Below are 15,446 nucleotides of genomic sequence, written 5' to 3'. Positions count from 1 at the left end.
GTTTCAGACTAATTCAAATAAATTTAACAAAAAAACTGTGGTGCTAATATGCTAACTATACCCCGAGATAAATTCTGTGAGGTTTGTAGTTTCCAAAATGTGGTCACTTTTTGGGGTTTCCTGTGTTTTGGCACCACAAAACCTCTTCAAACCTGACATGGTGCCTTAAATATATTCTAAAAAGAAGGAGGCCCCAAAATCCAATAAGTGCTCCTTTGCTTCTGAGGCCGGTGCTTCAGTCCATTAGGACACTAGGGCCACATGTGGGATATTTCTAAAAACTGCAGAATCTGGGCAATAAATATTGAGTTTCGTTTCCCTGGTAAAACCTTCTGTATTACAGATTTTTTTTTATTACAAATGAATTTCGGCAAAAAAAATGACATTTGTAAATTTCACCTCTACTTTGCTTTAATTCCTGTGAAACGCCTAAAGGGTTTTACTTTCCGAATGCTGTTTTGAATACTTTGATGGGTGCAATTTTTAAAATATGGTGATTTATAGGGACTTTCTAATAGGGAAGGCCCTCAAAGCCACTTCAGAACTGAACTGGTCCCTGAAAAAAAAGCCTTTTGAAATTTTCTTGAAAATGTGAGAAATTGCTGCTAAAGTCATAAGCCTTGTAACGTCCTAGAAAAATAAAATAATGTTCAAAAAATGATGCCAACATAAGGTAGACATATGGGAAATGTGAACTAGTAACTATTTAGTGTGGTATTACTATCTGTCTTAGAAGCAATACATTTAAATTTAGAAAAATGCTAATTTTTCCTAATTTTGCCTAACTTTTGGTGTTTTTCACAAATATTGAATTTATCGACCATATTCCTTCACTAACCTAATGTACAATATGTCACGAGAAAACAATCTCAGAATCGCTTGGATAGGTAAAAGTATTCCAAAGTTATTACCACATAAAGTAACACATGTCAGATTTTAAAAAATCGGCTGTGCCACAAGACCAAAACAAGCTCAGTCCTTAAAGAGGCTCTGTCACCAGATTTTGCAACCCCTATCTGCTATTGCAGCAGATAGGCGCTGCAATGTAGATTACAGTAACGTTTTTATTTTTAAAAAACGAGCATTTTTGGCCAAGTTATGACCATTTTTGTATTTATGCAAATGAGGCTTGCAAAAGTACAACTGGGTGTGTTGAAAAGTAAAAGTCCAACTGGGCGTGTATTATGTGCGTACATCGGGGCGTGTTTACTTCTTTTACTAGCTGGGCGTTCTGACAAGAAGTATCATCCACTTCTCTTCAGAACGCCCAGCTTCTGGCAGTGCAGACAGCGTGTTCTCGAGAGATCACGCTGTGACGTCACTCACAGGTCCTGCATCGTGTTGGACGAGCGAGGACACATCGGCACCAGAGGCTACAGATGATTCTGCAGCAGCATCGGCGTTTGCAGGTAAGTCGATGTAGCTACTTACCTGCAAACGCTGATGCTGCTGCAGAATCAACTGTAGCCTCTGGTGCCGATGTGTCCTCGCTCGTCTGACACGATGCAGGACCTGGGGAAGTGACGTCACAGCGTGATCTGCCAGAAGCTGGGCGTTCTGAGAGAAGTGGATGATACTTCTCGTCAGAACGCCCAGCTAGTAAAAGAAGTAAAAACGCCCCGATGTACGCACATAATACACGCCCAGTTGTACTTTTACTTTTCAACACGCCCAGTTGTACTTTTGCAAGCCTCATTTGCATAAATACAAAAATGGTCATAACTTGGCCAAAAATGCTAGTTTTTTTAAAAATAAAAACGTTACTGTAATCTACATTGCAGCGCCGATCTGCTGCAATAGCAGATAGGGGTTGCAAAATCTGGTGACAGAGCCTCTTTAAGGGGTTAAAGGCTGTCACATCTAAGTTATGAACTGACAGTTTACAGGTTGATCATCCGCTGTCATTGAACCTGTCAGGTCCACGACACTGACGGATTCAGTGAATTGAGCTAGATACAGCTGCTCTGTATAGAGAATAAAGTGCAGATGTAGCTAAAAAAGTAAAACAAATTTTTAATGCACCAAACACATTGATACATCTTTTTATTTTTAAAAACATTTTTTCCTTATAGCCTTCAACCCTTTAGGCGCATCACAGGAAGTAAAGCAAAGTGGAGGTGAAATTTACAAATGTCATTTTTTTTGCAGAAATTCCATTTGAACCAGTTCAGGACGAGGCTATTTTGCGCCTTCAGGACCAGACACCGTTTAGCCATTTTTAGCATGTGTTAGTTAAATGGCTATAACTTTTTTATTTGTTGGGCTAACGACGTGATTTTTGCGACCTTTTTTCCGTAGACAATGCAGGTTTCATTTTTTTATCGTTTTTATACACCCCTTTTTTGCTATTTTAGAATTTTTATTCATAAAGTTTGAAAATAATAGTAAAAAAATAAGCATTTTTACGTTTCAGCTATTTTTTTTGGTAATAACATAGTTTTACCCTAAAATAGACCTTTTATTTGTGATCGTCATTGTCTACCGTAAATTTTAATATATTACATGTCTATATTAGGGTAATTGGGTCAGCGCTAGCGTTACAACAATGATTGGCGGGGGGGAACGTTTTTTTTTTGGTTGGGTATTTTATGCGTATTTATTATTAATTTTTTTTATGCACTTTACTTTATTATTTTTTTATTACTATGGTCTGTCCCCCAAAGGTCAAAAAAGACCTTTGGGGAACTTTATATATATTTTTTCTTTCTTTTGCACAGCAGCCCCAGTTACAGGGGAAATCAGCCCTCTCATAGTGACGATTGTCAGTAATAGGGCTGTGCTGGGTCTAGTTAGACCCAGCAGCAGTCTCTCAGTAACGGCACCCGGCAGTCATGTGACCAGTCACATGATCACCGGGAGGAATAGAGACAGCGCCGCTGCTGCTGTCTCTATTCCTATACACAGCGTTCATTGAGCGCTGTGTAAAAAGACATCGGAGAAGACAGAAGCAGCAAAAGCTCCTCCTATCCTCTCCTCAGGGTCCCCGGCAGTCACTGACAGCCGGAGACCCGACATTCAGCTGCCCGATCGCGCGGGCAGCAAGTTAAAACCCGAGCCGTAAAAAGTCTATGGCTTGGGTTTTAAGGACCCTGACCGCTGGCCGTAAAAACACAGCCAGCGGTCGGGAACCAGTTAATAATTTATTTTCAGAAGGTTTTACCAGAGAAACACATATCAATATTTATTGCCCAGATTGTGCAGTTTTTAGAAATATCCCACATATGGCCCTAGTGTAATAATGGACTGAAGCACCGGCCTCAGAATCAAAGGAGCACCTAGTGGATTTTGGGGCCTCCTTTTCATTAGATTATATTTTAGGCAGCATGTCAGGTTTGAAGAGGTCTTCTGGTGCTAAAACAGTGAAAACCCCACAAAAGTGACCCCATTTGGCAAACTACACCCCTCAAAGAATTTATCGAGGGGTGTAATGAGCATTTTAACCCCACAGGTGTTTCATAGAGTTATTAGAATTTGGCCGTGAAAATATATATTTTTTCCAGTTGTTGATGTTGTTTTAGCTAAAATAAAATTATTTCAATATTTGTAAAGCAATTTCTTTCAAGTATGGAAATACCCCATATGTGGTCATAAACTGCTATTTGTGCACATGGCAGGGCTCAGAAGGGGAGGAGCGCCATTTTTCTTTTGGAACGCAGAGTTTGCTTGATTGGTTTCTTGGCACCATGCCACAATTGCAAAGCCCCTAAGGCACCAGTACAGTGGAAACTCCACATAAGTGACTATTTGGGAAACTACAACTCTTGAGGAATACATCTACAGTGTAGTGAGCATGTTAACGCAACAGGTGTTTTCCAGAAACTAGTGTACACTCGATGTCGCAGTGTGAAAATGCCAATTTTTCCATGGATATGCCAATTCAGTGTCAAATATGTTGTGCCCAGCTCGTGCCACCATGAACAGACAGCTCTTTAATTTTTATGCTGTGTTTCCCAGTTTTAGAAACACCAAACATGTGACCCTAATCTTAATCATTCCTAAATTAAAATCACCTGGGCCAAGGGCCCATATGTGGAGTGCTGGTGCCTTGTAAAACCAAAAAATGAGGGCGATACACTACATACTATTGTCAGTATAGTAGAAATAGACATGGACCGCACATCGACTAGTTGTACTAGTTAGGCAAAAATGTAGGTGATTTTAATTCAGCAATGACCTCATACGTGTTTCTGCTCTTGCTTGTGGTCTCAGTTGGCCACTGGGGGCGCATGGTAAGGTGAGCTTATTCCATCTGTTCACATGTAGTGGTGCTGTGTGGTGGTGCCTGTTGCTGTGGTGCTGCACTTGTGGGGGGATATGGCTCAGAGACAAGGAGGCTTGGCATGGCTTGGCAGCATGAGTGCTTTTGGGCCTCTGGGTTGCTCCCTCTGCGAGAGTGGTGTTGTAATGGCAGCGGCCACCATACAGTGCTGCAACCAATGGAGTAGGGACACACTTTTTAAGAGGTCGCCATGTAGTGGCAAGTGGGCTTATACAATTTGATCAAAACGTGAACAAATAACCTCATGTTCATGTTTATACATTTTTGACTAGCGGCTCAGACTAGTGGATGTGCGGTCCATGTCTATTTCTACTATACGGACAATAAATTATATAACAAATATGATAAGAAGGCAGCAACAGCAATGGACTTTGGAAGATGAAGGTTAACAAAGGCTATATTTTTTATGATAGATTGATTCTTTAGGTTTAGCATTTTATTGACCAAGTGCACCCCAGTAACCTTAAATCAAGCATTTAAAAAGCAATTCCTTGCCATAATCAGTTTTAATAAGCATGTCAAATTAGAAAATGATTTCTGCATTAATATAACCATGCTTCAATTATTAATAAATTTTTCAAGAACATATATCTACCCTGCCATGTTTTTTATGATGTAACAAGCCACAGCAATTCTATAATTGAACTTGATTTATGTATTCTGCCAATCCACTAAGCAAATAAAGAAATGTCAAAAGTTTTTTGTTTTTTTTTCCAAATTAATAATGAACAAATTTTAAAAAATGTGCATCTGATATTTTCGTTAAGATAAAGAAGCTGAAAACGAGGAAGACATAAAAATTCTTTATTAGCGCCTTTGTTTGCACAAATTCTATTAGACCTACAGTATAAGGTCACATTCACACCTGACATTCATTGTATATTTTCCATGTGGCTACAACATCTAAAGTCTGCAACAGACATTACAGGTGAATGGGGTATTACAAAACACCATTAACATGCTGGGTAAAAAAATCGACCTGTATGAGAGCATGTTACTGACTTTCAAATTTTACCTATTGCAATGCAAAGCGTGAAATCCATGTCAAATCGTGTTTTATTTGGTGCAGATTATAGACCAGTTTGCTGCTGTGGTTAACAGAAGAGGAGGTAAAACAAAATTAAATATTTACCTCCTCTGGCGATCCCATAGCGATGTGTCCCTTTAAAGGAACAGTGTCATCACAATTTTTTTTTTAATATGTTAAAGATGTTAGTGCTTTATTAAAAACGTTTATATTTATTTGTGTGTTTGTGTTTTACTTTTTCTTATTTTTACACTTTTTCTTCCCTATGGGGGCTGCCATTTTTTGTTCCATTTCTGTATGTGTCGATTAACGACACATATAGACATGGAATACGGCAGCCACAGTCCCATAGAGACTGCGAACGGGTCCCGTCCCATCCACTTCTATGTACGCCGTATGTGTGGGAACTGCGCATGCGCCGCTCCCACACAGTCCAACTTGAAATTGGCGCCGTCCGGCGCCATTTTCCTGTGGACCGGAAGTCGCGGCCGGACAGTAATATTACTACTTCCGGTCGCGGCTTCCAGACTTGTGCACTTGGACCAGCGGCAGCAGACGGAGCGGACGGGCCGGAGGGAGCCGCGGCGGCAGGAGCAGGTAAGAGATTTCAATGTATGTTCGTGTTTGTGTACGTTTACTACTGTATGTAAACCTACTACACTGTGTGTTAGCTCAAAAAATGGCGACACACAGTGTAGGAGGTTAGACCGTTCAAACCCCTCGTTTATCCCGGCACTAGCCAGGATAAAGGAGGGGGGGATGCTGAGAGCTCACTAGAGCGAGGGCTTTTTACCCAATTTTGCAATGCTGCAATTTCGGGAATAGCTCCATCTAGTGACCAGCAATGGGAAATATTATAAATTAGAATTAATTTATAATATTTCCTGACTCGTGAAAAAAATAAAAAAAATTTGAACAATGTTTAATCACCTACACACTAAATGTTTAATTAAAAAAAAACAAACATGTTTTTCTGGCAACACATTCCCTTTAAGGCTGGCCTTAGGGGTGTGCAACCTGTGCACAGGGCACATTACCATTACATAGTCCAGTGGCGCAATATTTCCTACAGTTTTCATTCCACTACCATTCCACCTAGAAGTGCTGAGCCAATGAAGGCTGCAGCATATACCCCTAACCCTCCCCAAACCCCTCCCATTTACAGTACTGTTTACTAAGAGGAGCCGTAAGAGAAATTCAGCTTTCGACACGAAACAGCACCTTCCTCAATGAGCTCAAATTACAGTACGTTGCTCCCCCTTCCAACTTCTTCTTCTGCTCTTCTTCTTTCCCTCCTCCCCCTCTTGCATTCTCTTCTTCACTTTTCTGGAGTTTAGTCACAATCTTCTTCATTTCTCACCCATTCTTGCCCCCTCCTCTCACTCTTTCAAATCTTGCCTCCTCCTCCACCACCACTTCTCCCCTCCTCCACTCCCTCTCCTCCACTCACTCTTCCCCTCTTAATAAAAGGCTGGGTTTTCACTCTGCAAGTTTTTTGAATTTTTTGGTGCGATTACCATGAAATTGCGGCCAACGTTGCAGTTTTTGATGCGATTTTGTGGTAAAACATTGCATTTTTTTACACGATTTTGCAGTAATCACAGCAAAAAATGCACAAAACTGCCATGTGAAGACCCAGCCTAAGGGGTAGATCACGCAGAGTTTTTTGAAGGAAGAAAAAATTTGTCTCCAAAAATTATGTTTTTGTAAAATTTTGTATCGCATGCGTTTTTTTACGCGGTCTCTGCTGCGTTTTTATGCGTTTTTTTAGCCATTTTTTAACCCCTTAAGGACGTGGACTAGTTGACATATTCAAAACGCAGACCTATTTTTCAAATCTGACATGTCATTTTATGTGGTAATAACTTTGGAATGCTTTCCCCTATCCAATCGATTCTGAGACTGTTTTCTCATGACACATTGTACTTTAAGTTATTAGTAAAATTTGGTCGATACATTCAATGTTTATTTGTGAAAAACACAAAATTTTGCAGAAAAGTTTAAAAAAATTGAATTTTTCTCAATTTAAATATATCTGCTTATAAAATAGTTAGTAATACCACACAAAATAGTTTCTAATTAACATTTCCCATATGTTGAGTTTTTTAACATCCTTTTATTTTTCTAGGACGTTACAAGGCTTAGAACTTTAGATGAAATTTCTTAGATTTTCAAGAAAATTTCAAAAGCCTTTTTTTAGGGACCAGTTTAGTTCTGGTGAGGGTATGAGTGCCCTACATATTGGAAACCCCCTATAAATCCCCCCATTTCAAAAACTGTACCTCTCAAAGTATTCAAAACAGCACAATTTCTTAACCCTTTTTTCAGGAATTAAATCAAATTGGAGTTGAAACAAATTTCATTTTTTTCTGTATCACAGAAGGTTTTACCAGAGAAACACAACTCATTATTTATTGCCCAGATTCTGCAGTTTTATAGAAATACCCCACATGTGGCCCTAGTGTGCTACTGGACTGAAGCACAGGCCTCAGAAGCAACGGAGCACCTAGTGGATTTTGGGGCCTCCTTTTTATTAGAATATATTTTAGGCACCATGTCAGGTTTGAAGAGGTCTTGTGCGGCCAAAATGGTGGAAAGACCCCCAAAAAGACACCATTTGGCAAACTACACCCCTCAAGGAATTTATCGAATTTGACCCCACAGGTTTTGTTGCTTAATTTAGTGGAATGAGGCAGTGAAAATGAAGATGTAATTTTTTCCAATTAAAACGTAAAAGTATTACATTTTTACAAGGCATAAATGAGAAAAAGCACCCTAACATTTGAAAAGCAATTTCCCCCGATTACGGCAATACCCCATTTGGTAATAAACTGCTATTTGGACCCACGGCCGGGCTCAGAAGGGAAGAAGTGCCATTTGGCTCTTGGAGCTCAAGTTTTGCTGGAATGGTTTTCGGGTGCCATGTTGCATTTGCAAAGCCCCTGAGGGACCAAAACAGTGGACAATCCCCAAAAGTGACCTCATTTGAGAAACTACACCCCTCAAGGAATTTATCGAGGGGTATAGTGAGCATTTTGACACCACAGGTTTTTTGCTGACTTTAGTGGAATTAGGCTGTAAAAATGAAAATCTACTTTTTTTTCTAATAAAAAAGTTACATTTTTTTATTTTCACGAGGGATAAAGGAAAAAAAGCACCCAAACATTTGTAAAGCAATTTCTCCCGAGTATGGCAATACCCCATATGTGGATTGTTGCGCCATGTCGCATTTGGAAAACCCCTGAGGTACCAGAGTACAGTGAAAGCCCAGAAAAGTGACCCCATTTTGTAAACTACACCCCTCATGGTATTTATCATTTGCCTGGGCATATAAAAGGGCTCAGAATTGAAGAGCAGCATGCGCATTTGAGGTCTATTTTGGTGATTTTCAGAGCATTGACCCACAATTGCAGGGCTCTGAGATCAAATAGTAAAACAAACCCCTCAGACATGACCCTTATTTTGTAAACTGCACCCCTTAAGGCATTTTAAGGGGTGTAGTGAGCATTTTGCCCCCACAGGTGCAGAGGCGTAGCTAGGTTCTCCTGCACCCGGGGTAAAGATTAAGTTTGGGCCCCCCAAACTTATTTCCCGACATCTCCTTTCCCCTCGCCATGTTTGCTTTCTCTACCAATCAATGAGGTGTCATTTTTTTTCACAATCTTTTTAAAGTAACTCGAGCATAAAAACATTTCTACATTTTACAAGCAAAATAGTTCTATAAGATAGTTAACATAAAAATAAATTAAAATAAAATAAAGAGGCCACACACAGCCCCCTGTAAATAGATCCACGCACAGTCCCCCTCTTGTATATAGCGCCACATCGCCCACTGTAGATAGCTCCACACAGCCCCCTTGTAGATAGAGCCACACATCTCCCCCTTGTAGATAGCGCCACATACATCCTCCCTTGTAAATACCACCACACAGCCCCCCTTGCAGATAGTGCCACACACAGCTCCGCTTGTAATTATCGCCACACAACCCCCTTGTAGATAGTGCCACACACACACACACACACACACACACACACACACCCTTGTAGATAGCGCCACACACAGCCCATTTCTTGTAGATAGCACCACACACAGGCCCCTGTTGTAGATAGCACCACACACAGCCCCCTCTAGTAGATAATGCCACACACAGCCCCCCTTGTAGATAGTGCCACACAGCCCAACTTGTAGATAGCTCCACACAGCCAGCCCCCCTTGTAGATAGTGCCACACACAGCCCCCCTTGTAGATAGTGCCACACACAGCCCCCCTTGTAGATAGTGCCACACAGAGCCCCCCTTGTAGATAGTGTCACACACAGCCCCCCTTGTAGATAGTGCCACATACAGCCCCCCTTGTAGATAGCTCCACACAGCCCCTCTTGTAGATAGTGCCACACCCACCCATGTAGATAGCTCCACACAGCCCCTCTTGTATATAATGCCACACCCACCCATGTAGATAGTGCCACACAGCCCCTTGTAGACAGTGCCACAGAGCCCCCCTTGTAGATTGCTCCACACAACCCCCCTTGTATATAGCGCCCCACAGCCCCCCTTGTAAATAGCGCCACACAGACCCCCTTGTAGATAGCGCCACACTCCCCCCCTTGTAAATATCGCCACACTCCCCCCTTGTACTTAGCGCCACACAGTAAACAGAGCAGAGAGCGATAGCCTACCGCTACCATTCTCCACTCTGCCTGACGTGACTCAACGGAGGAGCCGAAGTGGTCATGCGGCGCAGGCAGCGGAGGAGTACCTTCTGACTAGAGTTGGTGACTGCTAGGGAGTGGACTAGTCTAGTCCCCTGACCTGAGTCATCTGACCTCATGTCACTGACGTGAGGTCAGGTGACAGTCGGTCAGGTACATACATATTGTGCAACTGTGCACTGAAGAAAACCTCCAATCTTGCTATCCAGTATCCCAGTTTCAAAGAATAGTGAACAATTGAAAAAGCAAAAGAAAAGAAGAGTACTTACAGGGACTTTAACTCCTCTTTATCAACTCCGGTTTATTAACTCCACTTATTACACAAGCCACTTAGTCCAGCAAGCTCAATGAGAGTGTAAATTGAAACCTTTTAACATTTTTCTTCTAAAGTAATGTAAAAAATAAACAAAATTGGTAGTCTCAGGTCCGTAAAATCCCGAAATATTTCAATCGAATATTATTTAACCCCACTGTAAAGACAAAAATGTAAACTGCCAGAATCGCTGGTTTTTGTCACCTTAGCGCTCACATTTTTTTAAAAAAAATTGATCAAAAAGTTGCATATAAGAAAAATGGCACCAACAAAAAATACTGCTTGTCCTGCAAAAAGTAAGCCCTCACACCGCTCAAAGAACAGAAAAATAAAAAAGTTATAGCTCTCACAATATGGCAACACAAAACAAATTTTTTATAACAAATAGCTTTATCTAAAAAAAAAACACAATATAAATGTGGTATTACTGTAATCGAATTGACCAGCAGACAATAGTTAAGGTGTTGGTTTTTAACACATGGTGAAAGATGGAAAAACTAGATTAAAAAAATAATGGAGGAATCGCAGTTTTTCCAAATACACCCCACAAAGAATGTTTTTTAAGTTTCCCAGTACATTATATGGTATTTTAAATAGTGCAAATACAAAACTACAACTCCTTCCGTAAAAAAGAAGCTATCACACCACTCCATTGACGGAAAAATAAAAAAGTTATAGCTCTTGGAAGGCGGGGAGTGAAAAACAAAAACTAAAAAAACAAAAATGGATTAGACATCAAGGGGTTGATTATTTTGTATGTTTCTTTACAGCTATTTTGTGAAGTTTATTGACTTTTATCACATGACTATCCAGTCATTTGATAGGCTGGATGGGATCCTGGGAGAACATCCCCAACGTCAGAACACCACCATGAGGACCATCAGTCCTACAAAGAGGCTGCTAATCACAGTGCTGTGATTTATTTTTTTATGCAATTTTTTTTCTATGTTTTTTATTGTTGACTTCTTGACCATCTTTTCTAATTTTCTATTATAAATATTGGTGGGTATGGTCAAGATAGGCATGTATATATGTGTTTGCTCATTGTACTAATTGTGTTTGTTTTTCGCTGTCTCTTCCAGATTATTGGTAACTTGGGAGAGTTACGCATCTCTGCACCTCAAATTCCGTGATGGTAAATCTACCATCTCCGGAATTGTGAGGAGTGCATGCCACGTGCTCAGGCAGCACTTTCAGCCCATTCAAAGCCCAGTCCTACCCAGGAGACTTGGTTGCAGGCATCAGGCTTTTAGTCTGGGGCCAATTTCCCCAACTGCCTAGGCGCCGTCGACGGAAACCACATACATTTGCAGCAGTCACCGCACTCAGGATCACACTACTTCTATTACAAGAACTTTTCCGTGGTCCTGATTACGGTGGCTGATGTCTCATATCAGTTTGTTGCCATCAAAGTCAGCGCCTATGGCAGTACTGGGCATGCCCTACTGACATCATAATTTGACATGCGAGTGCTGTTAGATCAGGTGACTCTACCCCTTCCAAGACCTCTTCCGGGTACCACGCATCCACTCCCTTTCATCATAGTAGGGGGATGAGGCCTTTCTGCTGATGACCAACCTGCTGCGCTCATCCCTATGGAGGGAAATGGATGCCCGGAGGAGAGTCTTCAACATGAGGCTGAGCCGGACACATGTGTGAGTGCACACGTGAGTGCACCTTGAGGATCATGAGTAGTAAGTGGAGGGCCTTCACCTGTGCAATGCAGTTGGATGAGGACACAGTTGTTATTAAAGCTTCTTGTGTGCTCCACATCTATGTACGCAACTATGACAGTTAGGGCATGGACGTAGACCCACAGGCAGCTTTTAGTGACCTACCATACAAGTGTTTCTTTGGCCGTGTATCCAACCGTGCTGTACAGGTGAGAGATGCCTTTTAGGATTACTTCATGAGTCTTGGAAGTGCCGTGCCCCTGAAAATTTTCATGCCTCAGTGAAGAGCAGCCTAACCAGGACTAATGGTTCTTCTCATGAGACCCTTTGCAAAGCCGACTTCGTCACGCCAGCAACTCGCCTCTGCTGGCATTTTGTTTGAATTTTCTTTTATTATGTTTATTATTGGCCTTTTATTTTAGGTTTCAAGGCCTTAACCTTAATCCCCCCTACCCCCATTCCACTTGTAAAGGATCTGCCAGGCACAGCTTCTGTGTCAACGCCCATAGGTAATCAGTCTGCACCTGCTTCTATGTCTGTGAGACTGACTCCATTTTCCACCACTCAGGATGGCATGCTTAGGAGTGGGAGAGCCTATCACAGCCTGGCCAGATGGAGCTAGCTCCCGCCCTCTGTCTATTTATACCTGCCTTTCCTGTTCCTCCTTGCTTGTGATTCTTCTCATTTGGTTTCCTGGCCCTGCTGCCGCTTCTGAACTATTTGACCCTGCTTCATACTGACCCTGGCTTACTGACTACTCTCCTGCTCTGCGTTTGGTACCTCGTACACTCCTGGTTTGACTCGGCTTGTTCACTACTCTCCTGCTCTGCGTTTGGTACCTCGTACACTCCTGGTTTGACTCGGCTCGTTCACCACTCTTTTTGCTCACGGTGTTGCCGTGGGCAACTGCCCCATTTCCCTTCGCTTCTGTGTACCCTTGTCTGTTTGTCTGTCGTGCACTTACTGAGCGTAGGGACCGTCGCCCAGTTGTACCCCGTCGCCTAGGGCGGGTCGTTGCAAGTAGGCAGGGACTGAGTGGTGGGTAGATTATGGCTCACTTGTCTGTTTCCCTACCCCCTTCTTTACACCACTATAATTAAAAATAGATTTTATTTCAAATCTATATATTTTTGCAAATTAATGTGAACATGTAAAAAGAAGATTGTGCTTCCAGTGTCACTTTGTCTGTTGGGAATATACTACCCAAACATTTGGAGATGTACTAGATTCACATGAGCTGAATTGTCCTATTTTTTTTAAGAAAAATGCACATTGACTTTTTTTTTTCTTAAAGCATTGAATTTTTGGATTCCTTCTAAAGTCACGCTGTGTCTTTCTTAAAAAGTGTCTTGTTCCTGATCGGGTCATCGGAGTGGTCATGTGAGCAGTGACGTCAGCTGCAGCCTCCGTTGCTCCGCTCTGACCTCCTACCTCATTTCTCGACTTGCCTCTCGTCTCTGTTCTCCTCCGCTGCGTGGACTCAACTGAATCGTGACTCCCCCAGCCGCCCTGCTCCCTCACGTCGCTCTGCACGGCGCTGAGCTGTGCTGCTCTGCTCTGTCCTGCTCTGCTGCTTTGGTGTTGGTATGGTCTCCCCCTGCTTTAGCTACATGGGGCCGTTTTTCTTGAAGTGAAGGGACCTGCTATGCTGTGTTCCAACATGCCCTAATATCCTGTTTAGGATCATTGCCTATGGAACTTATGGAGTTTATGGAGCCAACTAAATTATTTCCTTTCCTTCTTTTATATTACCGGTGTCATTTGCTTAGGCTTTTTGAAAAATGGAGGAATAGAGGAATGTAATTATTATTTACCAGGACAAGCTGATATTCTAAGAGCTGTGGCCTCTGTGCAAGAAACTTCACAACCTTTCAAGAAAAAGTGGCTTAGTGGGGAAAATTGGGTAAATTGGTGCTGGTGGGACTATGTGGATAACTGGGCCCGCTCTAGCTGTACTCTATACTATATGGGTATTTGGTGTTGGTGGGACCCGGTTGATAACTGGGCCCATTTTAGCCATACTTTATATTATATATTACTGTTAGTTGCTAGTATTTTTTATTCTCGAACTGAGTCTTGTTAAGGATCTGCCAGGCACAGCTTCTGTATCCACGCCCATAGGTAATCAGTCTGCACCTGCTTCTATGTCTGTGAGACTGACTCCATCTTCCACCACTCAGGATGGCAGGCTTAGGAGTGGGAGAGCCTATCACAGCCTGGCCAGACGGAGCTAGCTCCCGCCCTCTGTCTATTTATACCTGCCTTTCCTGATCCTCCTTGCTTGTGATTCTTCTCTGTTGGTTTCCTGGCCCTGCTGCAGCTTCTTGAACTACTTGTCCCTGCTTCGTATTGACCCTGGCTTACTGACTACTCTTCTGCTCTGCGTTTGGTACCTCGTACACTCCTGGTTTGACTCGGCTTGTTCACTACTCTCCTGCTCTGCGTTTGGCACCTCGTACTCTCCTGGTTTGACTCGGCTCGTTTACTACTCTTGTTGCTCACGGTGTTGCCGTGGGCAACTTCCCCGTTTCCCTTTGTTCTGTGTCTCCTTGTCTGGTTGTCTGTCGTGCACTTACTGAGTGTAGGGACCGTCGCCCAGTTGTACCCCGTCGCCTAGGGCGGGTCGTTGCAAGTAGGCAGGGACTGAGTGGCGGGTAGATTAGGGCTCACTTGTCTGTTTCCCTATCCCTGTCATTACAAGTCTACTTTGTTTTAGGAGAATAGAGGAAAAGGCAAAACTGCAGCAGCAGGAAAAACTGGAGAAGGGAGCAGTAAAGGGAGCAATTTGAATGAAAGAGTTGCTGAGAAGCTCACAAAATTTGCAAGAAAATCTGAAGGCACTAGTAGTGATACGAGTGCACTCTATATGGACATTACAGGAACCGTTAACATCTCTGCTACAAACTCCCCATCCAAGGGAAAGACACAGGCTGAGTCTAGGATAAACATGGAGGAAGTCTCTTTAACCCCTTAATGACCGGGCCTGAAAAGACCTTAATGACCAAGCCAGATTTGTTAAATCTGGTATGTCTGACTTTATCAGAGAATAACTCTGCGAAAGTTTTGAATTTCCAAGTAATTCTGACATTGTCTTTTCGTCACATGTTGTACTTTATTTTAGTGGTAAAAGTAGACTGATACGATTTTCGGAAATGAATTAAAAAATAGAAAAATTGAAGAAATTTTGTAAAAATTATAATTTTTCCCTATTTTTAACTGCAATATGCCAAATATGTACATACATAATGTACAATTTTTTTAATTAAACATATATTTCCATCTCTTTACTCTATTTTGGCAGCACTTTTGAAAAAAATTATTTTTTTTGAGCAATTTAGAAGACTTACAAATTTAGTAATAATTTTATACATTTTGAAGTACATTTTGTTTTCCTGCACCAAGCCAGGTTTTCAGAGGCTCATAGGTGTCAGAATGGTGGAAA

Source organism: Rhinoderma darwinii, chromosome 5, assembly GCF_050947455.1.
Source record: "Rhinoderma darwinii isolate aRhiDar2 chromosome 5, aRhiDar2.hap1, whole genome shotgun sequence".
In the NCBI taxonomy this organism is placed as follows: Eukaryota; Metazoa; Chordata; class Amphibia; order Anura; family Rhinodermatidae; genus Rhinoderma; species Rhinoderma darwinii.
Note: the sequence above shows the minus strand (reverse complement) of the source record.